This window comes from Aethalodelphis obliquidens, unplaced genomic scaffold (genome assembly GCF_003676395.1).
Source record: "Aethalodelphis obliquidens isolate GAN/ISIS:26980383/991018 unplaced genomic scaffold, ASM367639v1 scaffold14, whole genome shotgun sequence".
NCBI classification, from domain to species: domain Eukaryota; kingdom Metazoa; phylum Chordata; class Mammalia; order Artiodactyla; family Delphinidae; genus Aethalodelphis; species Aethalodelphis obliquidens.
Genome location: NW_020837958.1, coordinates 21,848,858 through 21,860,176, shown reverse-complemented (window position 1 = coordinate 21,860,176; position 11,319 = coordinate 21,848,858).

Genomic DNA, 11,319 nt, shown 5'->3' with positions numbered 1-11,319 from the left:
ATAAACTAATAAAAAACTGATTAAAGAAAATGACTGTCAGTCATGGCCCTTGCAATTAGCAGAATTATGCAGGAGTGATTATTCCAAAATTTATAATCCTTATAAACTAAGGCTTCTTACCTGCTTAGGTTGACTGTTGTTCCAACATATTCTGTATGTAGTAAAGCTTCAGTTTGAGGAGGAAAATTTATTTAAAATATGCTTTAATTCTGCTAGAAAAGTGAATTGAAGATTGAGAAAGGGACCTTGGAACTAATGAAATGTGTTATTCAGTGAATCAAGATGATGTCACAAGGAAGGTCTCTTATCACTGTAATTCAACAAAGAGTAGCCTAAAATTATCAGTGTGAAGTCTTAAAAAGTGGGAGATGTTCTATTAGGGCATCTAAGACTATAAACTTCAATATAGATTTGAGCTAATGAAAACACATGTAATGACTTAACACTGCAGTGCATGTTAAAAACTATAGGTAGGCTGGTTTAATAAAGAATCACAATCACTGTTCTTAGGATGAATATTTTGTAACCACTTGTATTTAAAATCCAGCTTTAACTGGAATTTGGAGAAAGAAGATATTCAATGAAAACGCTCCTGAATAATTTCAGCCAGTGACTGGCATAATTTAAGAGCAGGCTTCCTGTCTGAATAACTCTTCATGCTGAATGGACCAACCTAACTCCAATCTAACCAAACACAATGCTCCAAAGCAGAGTGATAGTGATGATTTGCATTTTAAAATATTCAGATTATTTACATGTTTATTTTTTTTTGGTTTGCAGTAGTAGAGCTGTTTTATGACACACAAACTCCCCAATTCACTAACAGAATCTCCCAAGAATATTACTGTGGGTTCATAACTAGGCAACAGACAATATGTGACAGAAAGCATTTTTGAGGTACTGAGGATTACCTGTGTTTGAATGTCCAGAGAGCTAAACATTAGAAGAAGCTGGTTGGAGTTTCAAGGCTGAATTAAGTTTCAGCCAGGCAACAGCATATCAAAGAAGCCCTGTGAGTGAGTCCATCCAAAGGACATAATTTTGCCCAGACAAGCTGAGGGGACAAAAATTTTATTTCACACCCTATATATGAGGAAAATGAAGGGAAGATGCTACCCCAGGAGTGAATGTCCTTAACTGTAAGGCCTAAAGTAATGTTTTAATAATTAAACCAATAACAATAGATAGTATTACTTGATTTTTATGCCCATAAACTGTGCTAAGAACTTTATGTCTCATTTACTTCCTAAAATTATCCTAAAAAGAGGATTCTTTTATCAATTATATTTCATATGTAAGGAAATGTTAAGTGAGATTGTAATTCTGATGGAAAGGAAAACCCTATTTAGTACCAGTAACCTCATGAAGATATTCAATTTTCTTTTTCATTCTATAGGAATTATCTCATTTGATACTCAAAACTATCCATTTTAAAGTCCAGAAACTGTGACTCAAAGAAGACAGAGATCCTAATGTGGTAATTGTTAAATTTTCAGGATGTCTGTGAAAAAAACATTGTTAAAGTTGTTAAATACAGCCATTATTAAAAATTAAATTATATTAACTTAGACTTAAATATGTTATATTAAAAACAAAGGTAATACATAATTGAAATTCATAACTTCCCAATTATTTTACTAAGTTTAATGTAAACTATACTCTTGAAATTTAAATCTATTGTATATGTATGGTGAAAATACAGATCTTTTCACTGTGTCAAATGCTTAGTTATGTTGGTAGGCTGAAATAGGCCATAGTAGAAATTTACCAATTTATAAAACAAAAATTGCAAATGCTACAAATCAGGGCTTGATTCATTGTTTTGCTGACTGTTTAGAATAATGGGGGAAATTTTGATAGTGCAAATTAAACTTAAACGTGCATGATATTTTTAGCCATTACATTGTAATTAGCAAAAAAAAAAACCTTGAGCAAATAGTCTTCCAGCATTCAAATGTAATTCAGTGAAGAAGTCATTTCCAACTGTGATGAATGAGCAAAGATTTGGCAGATGTTTTTCTTTTTTCACTTGGGATTTATACATGATTATAGGTGAAAACAGTAAATATTCAAGACAGAACTACATTTGTTTTTTTAATTGAAACTATAGGTTGGCTACAGTACAAAAGTTAGAAAAAAATCAATGAATATGTTAGGGAAAAATCAATTATCTAAAGTAATTTATAATAAAGAGTATGGTACACTTATTATTATTTGTAAAGTGTTTCTACCGTGTTTTCCTCTCTGATGGCTTTATTCTCACCCAGCCTCTGCTAGATTATGACAAATATGTCCACCAGACCTAAGCTAAAATTCTACCCCCTTCAAAACCTCAGCAGGAAGAGGATTTGTCTTCTCCAAGTGTCAGCAAAAGTCTTAGGATTGAATCTGTTGGCCCATCTGGGTCATAATCAATCACTGAAAATGTGACTTGCTATGGAAATGGAGTTCAGACTGGCCAGATCTGGGTTACCTTCAGCGCCCTCTACAGTGCAGGATGGGTTTCAGTCTCATCAAAGCTATAGTAACTGATCATTGGAATGTGGTAGTTTCCCCAAAAGAATGATGCATAGGACACAAGCATTTATTCATGATACATGCATTCATTTGGAAACCCAAGGTGTAGAATATGAAAGTAATTTGCCTCATGTCACAAAGTAAATTACTAGAAGAATAGGCATAACTCCTTATACCCAGGATCATCAATCTTTCTATTACCCTAAGCTGTCTTGGGTACAGATTTTTAAATTTAAGACTGATATCATAACACAAGTTTACTCTTTGAGAAGTGTATTGGTACATTTTCTACAATCTAATGAAAATACTCTCCATATGTCTTAGAAAATCATTTGAAAGATAGTTTCAAACATATCCATGACCTGGCTATTGTAAATAGTGCTGCAGTGACTACTGTGGTACATGTATCTTTCTGAGTTATGGTTTTCTCAGGGTATATGCCCAGTAGTGGGATTGCTGGATCATATGGTAGTTCTATTTTTAGTTTTTACGGAACCTCCATACTGTTCTCCATAGTGGCTGCACCAATTTACCTTCCCACCAACAGTGCAGGCAGCTTCTCTTTGCTCCACAGCCTCTCCAGCATTTATTGTTTGTAGATTTTTTGATGATGGCAATTCTGACCGGTGTGAGGTGATACCTCATTGTGGTTTTGATTTGCATTTCACGTGTTTGTTGGCAATCTGTATGTCTTTGGTGGAATGTCTGTTTAGGTCTTCTGCCCATTTTTGCATTGGGTTGTTTGATTTTTTTGATATTGAGCTGCATGAGCTGCTTGTGCATTTTGGAAATTAATCTCTTGTCAGTTGCTTCATTTGCAAATATTTTCTCCCATTCTAATAGTTGTCTTTTCATCTTGTTTATGGTTTCTTTTGCTGTGCAAAAGCTTTTATGTTTAATTAGGTCCCTTTTTTTTTTATTAGGGTATAGTTGTTTTAAAATGTTGTGTTAGTTTCTACTGTACAGCGAAGTGGAGTTCTCGGTGCTATACAGCAGGTTCTTATAAGTTATTTATTTTATACTTATTAGCGTATATATGTCAATTCCAATCTCCCAATTCATCCAACCACCCCCCCACACCCCACGCCCCACTTTCCTCCCTTCGTTCCCATTTGTTTATTTTTGTTTTTATTTCCACTACTTTAGGAAGTGGGTCAAAAAGGATCTTGCTGTGATTTATGTCATAGAGTGTTCTATATTTTCCTCTAAAACTTCTATAGTGTCTGGCCTTACATTTAGGTCTTTAATCCGTTTTGAGTTTATTTTTGTGTATGGTGTTAGGAAGTGTTGTAATTTCATTCTTTTACGTGTAGCTGTCCAGTTTTCCCAGCACCACTAATTGAAGAGGCTGTCCTTTCTCCATTGTATGTTCTTGCCTCTTTTGTCATAAATTAGGTGCCCATATATGCATGCGTTTATCTATAGTACAAAGCTACAGTCATCAAGACAGTATGGTACTGGCACAAAAACAGAAATACAGACCAAGGGAACAGGATAGAAAGCCCAGAGATAAACCCATGCACATATGGTCACCATATCTTTGATAAGGGAGGCAAGAATATACAATCGAGAAGGACAGCCTCTTTAATAAGTGGTGCTGTGAAAACTGGGCAACTACATGTAAAAGAATGAAATTAGAACACTCCCTAACACCATACACAAAAATAAACTCAAAATGGATTAAAGACTTAAATATAAGGCCAGACACTATAAAACTCTTATAGGAAAACACAGGCAGAATACTCTATGACGTAAATCACAGCAAAATCCTTTTTGAGCCATGTCCTAGAGAAAGGGAAATAAAAACAAAAATAAACAAATGGGACCTAATGAAACCTAAGAGGTTTGCACAGAAAAGGAAACCATAAACAAGACATAAAGACAACCCTCAGAACGGGAGAACATATTTGCAAATGAAGCAACTGACAAAGGATTAATCTCCAAATTATACAAGCAGCTCAATATCAAAAAAACAAACAGCCCAATCCAAAAATGGGCAGAAGACCTAGATAGACATTTCTCCAAAGAAGGTATACAGATTGCCAACAAACACATGAAAGGATGCTCAACATCACTAATCATTAGAGAAATGCAAATCAAAACTACAATGAGGTATCACCTCACACCTGCAGAATGGCCATCATCAAAAAGTCTACAAACAATAAGTGCTGGAGAGTGTGTGGAGAAAAGGGAACCCTCTTGTACTGTTGGTGGGAATGTAAATTGATAGAGCCACTATGGAGAACAGTATGAAGGTTCTTTAAAAAACTAAAAATCGAATTACCATACGACCCAGCAGTCCCACAGCTGGGCACATGCCTAGAGAAAACCATAATTCAAAATGAGTCATGTACCACAATGTTCATTGCAGCACTATTTACAATAGCCAGGACATGGAAGCAACCTAAATGTCCATCGACAGATGAATGGATAAAGAAGATGTGACACATATATACAATGGAATATTACTCAGTCATAAAAAGAAATGAAATTGAGTTATTTGTAGTGAGGTGGATGGACCTAGAATCTGTCATACAGAGTGAAGTAAGTCAGAAAGAGAAAAACAAATACCATATGCTAACACATATATATGGAATATAAAAAAAAAAAAAAAGGTTCTGAAGAACCTAGGGGCAGGACAGGAATAAAGACGCAGATGTAGGGAATGTGTTTGAGGACTCGAGGAGGGGGGAAGGGTAAACTGGGATGAAGGGAGAGAGTGGCATGGACATATATACACTATCAAATGTAAAATAGGTAGCTAGTTGGAAGCAGCTGCATAGCACAGGGAGATCAGCTTGGTATTTTGTGACCACCTATAGGTGTGGGATAGGGGTGGTGGGAGGGAGATGCACGAGGGAGGGGATGGGGGATATATGTATATGTATAGCTGATTCACTTTATGATACAGCACAAACTGACACGACTGTAAAATAATTATACTCCAATAAAGATGTTAAATAAATAAATAAATAAAATCCTATTCCTACTTTTCCAGTGTAGGTTCACTGATAAAAGTATGAAAGGAAAAAAAGGAAGGAAGGAAGGAAGGGTGGGAAAGAAGGAGGGGTGGGAAGGAAGGAAGGAAGAAAGGAAGGATGGGAAGGAGGGAGGGAGGATGATTATTACTAAATATAATAACAGACCTACAGGCAGGCATACTCTGGTAATTACTATAGGGAAAGTACTTAGGTATAGAATGTTTTTAGCAGGTTGAATCTGTTATGTATAGGATATGTACAGAATTGACTATGATAAATAAACATGGATTGTATAGATTTGTGTGCTATACATCCCTACAAAATGTCACATTATATAATTATCAGAGTATAAAATGGAGATGTAGCATCTCCAAAATTGCTTCATTCTCTGTAAGTAATGCTCTGTTTGCAACATTTAGAGAGAGCCATAACAAAAATATGGGCTAGAGAATATTCTTATGTGGACAGAAAAGTTCTAAGATAGATATTTTCTGCTTTTCCTGGGACTCAGAATGACCTATCTCATTAAATTTATTAGTGAAGTTTGACACTGGGTACGTTATCTGAATTGTGTGTGTCTGATTGGACAATTTGTGTTATCTTACATTCACAGATAATCAAATCCGAAGCATATTTTATTTCAATCTTGGTCCTCAGGATAAACACTTAAGAAATTGGTATGCTGTTTTTCTAACTCCTTTCCAACCTTTTTCCAAAAAGTAGCCATCTTGATAATTTAAAAAGATAATAAAAAGGAAGTGGTTGTATTGAACTATATTGTGCTTTATCATTAGAATATGTATTAAAGTGATCAGAAATTTAAATAGTCCCATGTCTCTAATACTACAGTTAGTGTTAGGGAAATCAAGGCTTTTTCTTGAAAAAAAAGTTGGATGTAGGGCTTCCCTGGTGGCGCAGTGGTTGAGAGTCCGCCTGCCGATGCGGGGGACGCGGGTTCGTGCCCCGGTCCGGGAGGATCCCACGTGCCGCGGAGCGGCTAGGCCCGAGAGCCATGGCTGCTGAGCCTGCGCGTGTGCTCCGCAACGGGAGAAGCCACGACAGTGAGAGGCCCACATACCGAAAAAAAAAAAAAAGTTGGATGTAATCAAGTTTTATTTGCCATGTGTCAGTTTGATATACCTACAGGTACTAAAAACATCTTTGTTACTGAATACCTGAAACAGTAGCATTTATGTAATTTCCATGTAGGAAGGAGGGGTTCAGAAGCCACAATCTTATGATAAGTGTTTTGAAGATATGATTAGAAAGCAAGCACACCACATTTGCTTGGACTGAAAGTTAATTTAGGGTAGCTTTCAGGACTAAGGGTGATGGACAAGGAGATTAAGTCTTCCCCAATCCAAGACAAAACTTGTTTCAGAGTCTGGCCTGTAGAAAAAATTAATTTATATATGTTAAATCTGAAATCCTTTCCTGTTTCACAAATTCTGTCTTCAATGTATTTAAGGTAAAAATAAATTAAATGCATGCTTATGTGAGGGTGTAAGGAAGTAGGGAATTTTGGAAAGTATGATCAGCTGGAGATGGCCCACCCTTGGTTAAAGGCATCTAGAGGTGTCATTTAGTTTATTTATTTATATTTTTTATTTTTCATTATGGTTTATTACAGGATATTGAATATAGTTCCCTGTGCTATACAATAGGACCTTGTTGTTTATCCAGTCTATATATAATAGTTTGCATTTGCTAGTCTCAAACTCTCAACCATCCCTCCCCTGCCCCCCTTCCCCTTGGCAACCACAAGTCTGTTCCCTATGTCTGTGAGTCTGTTTCTGTTTCATAGATAAATTAATTTGTGTCATATTTTAGATTTCACATATAAGTGATATAATATGGTATTTGTCTTCTCTTTTTGGCTTACTTCACTTAGTATGATAATCACTTGTTCCATCCATGTTGCTGCAAATGGCATTATTTCATTCTTTTTGATGGCTGAGTAATATTCCATTGTATATACATACCACATCTTCTTTGTCCTTCATCTGTCGAGGGACATTTACATTGTTTCCACATCTTGGGTATTGTAAATAGTGCTGCTATGAACACAGAGTTGCATGCATCTTTTTGAATTATAGTTTTGTCCAGATATATGTCCAGGAGTGGGATTGCTGGATCAAATGACAACTCTACTTTTAGTATTTTGAGGAACTTCCATACTGTTCTTCATAGTAGCTGCACCAATTTACAATCCCACCAACAGTGTAGGAGGACTCCCTTTTCTCTACACCCTGTCCAGTATTTGTGATTTGTACACTTTTTAATTGTGGCTATTCTGATTGGTGTAAGGTGATATCTCATTGTAGTTTTGATTTTAGAGGAGTCATTTAGGAGAGTCTGTGTCAGTGGCCTGCTTGGTTACAACCCCGGCTCTTCCACTTGTTAAGTTTCTACATACCATATTTGTGCCTATATTACTGAATTTATTTTACCTACTTTACGGTGTAATCACAAGAATTGAATATTTTATATACAGTACTTAAATTTAGGCCTGGCTCAGATTAAGCTCCCAGTAAAAGTTAAATTCTTTCTTCATTTTTTTTCTCTCTCTCCTCTCCAACCCCTTCTTTCCCTTCTTCCTTTCTATTCTCTCCTTTCTTTGTTCCCCACCTACCCTCATGCCCTTCTCCATTTCTCTCTCTCTCTCTCTCTCAAAAGCAATGGAGATAATAAAATAAATGAAGTGTGGCAACTGGACTTGATCAACTAAAATATAATTACTAACCAATTCCCTACCCTCTTGTCACTAAATCGATATTAAGAGATATATTTTTCCATATCATGCATAGCTTTTTAGAAAATCAACTATAGTATTGCAACTGCACAAATTATTTCTATATATAATATATTAAACACACAAGCACACATTTTAAGGAAGAGACTGAAAACTCACCAATAGAATCACCTTCATTTCTTTCTATAGCAGGTATGGGGAATTGATTAATGAATCTTTTTAACATATTGTAACAGTTTTTAAATTATTAAAGTTTTTATTATCTCTGTGGCATTTGTTTTGTTTTTATTTACTAGTAAATGGAATAAACACTTGGAAATACAATTTTTTTTTGTCAGTGGGACATATTGGAGACACTCTCTTGGGGCAATAACTATTTCTAAATGTTCACTTTTTCCTCCCTTGGGACTGAAAACAAGGTATTTTATTAAAAGTAATTTTAAGTGATCAATAAAGATCTGTATCTTTAAATTATGTATATACTAATTAAAATGATGTCCAATTAGAGAAGTAAATATTAACCATGGCCAATTTAGGAGTTTTAAAAATTATTTCCACCCTGAAATTATGTATATTTTTTCAAAAATTTCAGTCCATTTGAAATAGACTAAAATATTTTCATTGGCTTTCTTTTGTTACATCAATTTGTAACTATCCCAAGCAATTTATGGTCTCTATTTAAAATCATCTAAAAATCTTACCCAATCCCAATTGTAACAATTAAGTGAAATACTTCTTAATTACTACATTTGTCAAGTAGAAATTATTTCTGTGGGCCACAAGGAAACATTTAAATATAAAGCCCATTGCATCAAATTATATCTACTTTTGAGGTCCTTTTCAAAGCATTTAAATGACTTATTCTCATGTAATTTTGATTCTTTTAATTGGAAATTCTTTTGTTAGTAAAGAATGCTTCTTTGTAAAGAATGCTTTTTTTATGTTAGATTCTAAAAGCTATTTTCTTCTGTTTTGATTAACAAAACATAAGTCACAGTTTCCAGTTTCTTGGCTAAATATGTAATTGTATATATTTTACTTGAATGCCAATTTAAATTTAATTAAAAATCTTTAGAAATGTTAGTCCAGTGAAAACGGAAATTATCTGAAACTAATCTCAGTGTAGAGACTTCTGTTTTGGCAATATAGACATAAAATTTGTCATATGAATGATGCATTACTAGGTAAGTAATTAGTGTTTTACTCTCTAAGAGAGTAAACTTGTTAATATATTCAAAAGAATGATGGTCAAAATATCACCAGGAGTTTCACAGACTTTAACAAGCTAATAAGAAAATTCCTTTGCAAGATTAAAGATCTAAGAACTGCCAAAATGATTTTCAAAAATAAAATAAAAAGGACAATATTTTTCAATGAAACTACAATTATATCTAAACAGTTAGCCCATTTACATTTATATCTATATCTAATAACGTTTTATAATTTAGTATTTCAAAGAAACAGATGCAAAATGAAAATGCTTCTAATTCTCAGGCCAAAAACCTTCTAGTCATTTTTACTTTTACAATCTCATTCCATCCAGTTTATGATTCACCAGAAAACACCTTTATCACCCCCTTTAAAGTATATATTATTTGACAATTACTGCACCATCTTCATACCTGGTTGTTACAATAGCTTCCTAAATTTTCTTCCTGTTCCTCCTTTTGTACCCTACCTCTCTACTGTTGACATAGTGGCCAAAATAATCCTTCTAAAACAGAAGTGCAGTTATCATTCTTTTGCTCAAAAGCCTTGAACTGGCTCCCTATTTCTGTTAGAGTAAAAGTGAAAGTTGTTAAAATTGTCTACCAAATGGTGTCTCAATCTGCTCCAGCTGTACTGTCCATCTGGGTGTTTCCTAAACATACAAGGCATGTTCCTGCCTCAGGTCTTGTCTCTTTGATTTTCAATCTCTCTGTTAGTCTTACCCTCAAATATAGACATGGCTCACTCCTCACCTTCATTGTCTTCCTTAAATATAATTCAGTGATTAATGTGTTGTCCATTATTAAAAAAAGAAAAAAGTAATCTTTCCATTCTTAATTCTTCCTTGATTCATTTATCTCTGAAGCTTAAATCACTACATTTTTAATTAATCATTTTTTTATTGCTTATCTTTCTCCACAGTAATGTCAATTCCAGAATAGTAAATATTTTGCTTATTTCGACATTACTCTGTACCAATGGGCTGTAAATAAGCCTGGTATATAAAAGACAGAGTTGTATTATACAGAGATAAACAAAGAAAGAAAACAAAAAATACAGGGAATCTAGGAAAAAACAATCCACACATATATTAGAGCATAGGTTTGAGGAGTTAGCATTATAGTATATAATAAAGAAATAGTGCACCCATTAATAAAGAGTTCATAAAAATTGCTTATATCATGTGAGGAGTGGAAAAAAATCTCATATACACGATAAATATTCTGAACAAAAATAATCTTCAATGCAAATGGTTTACTGTAAATTTTTTAGAAGAAATTATTAAATAGTGATCTTTATGACTTTGGGATATAAAGAAATTACTTGGATGCCTCTGGACAAAAAGGTGTAGAGGAAATGACTGATAAATTTGACTACACTGTATACCAATACATTTTTTACTGTATAAAATTAACCAAGCAAAATTGAAAGACTAATCAGAGATTGGACAAGATATTTTTAACACTTTAATTGAACAAAGGATTGTTACTGAGATTATCTAAAGAATTTCTACAAAGAAGTAAGAAAAAGAAAAAGACAAACAACCTAATGGAAAAAATTTGGATATGAAAAGGATTTGAAAAGTCAGTTAATGAAGAGAAATGTCAAAGGTCAAATATGACAGTATTACTAGAAATCAAGAAAATGTGTATCAAATAAAAAGAAATGCCAGCATAATGCTAAAAATTTTATAATTCTTTTTTATTATTCCTCCAGAGAGTACTGAGGAAATCAAGTAATATAGACTAATTAAAACTTAAAAAATTCTATTCTTCTTTAACATGTCCTGAATAATGTAAAAATTTCTTCTCACAGTGATCCTATCCATCCTTTAAACAACAGAATATTAATAATTACGTG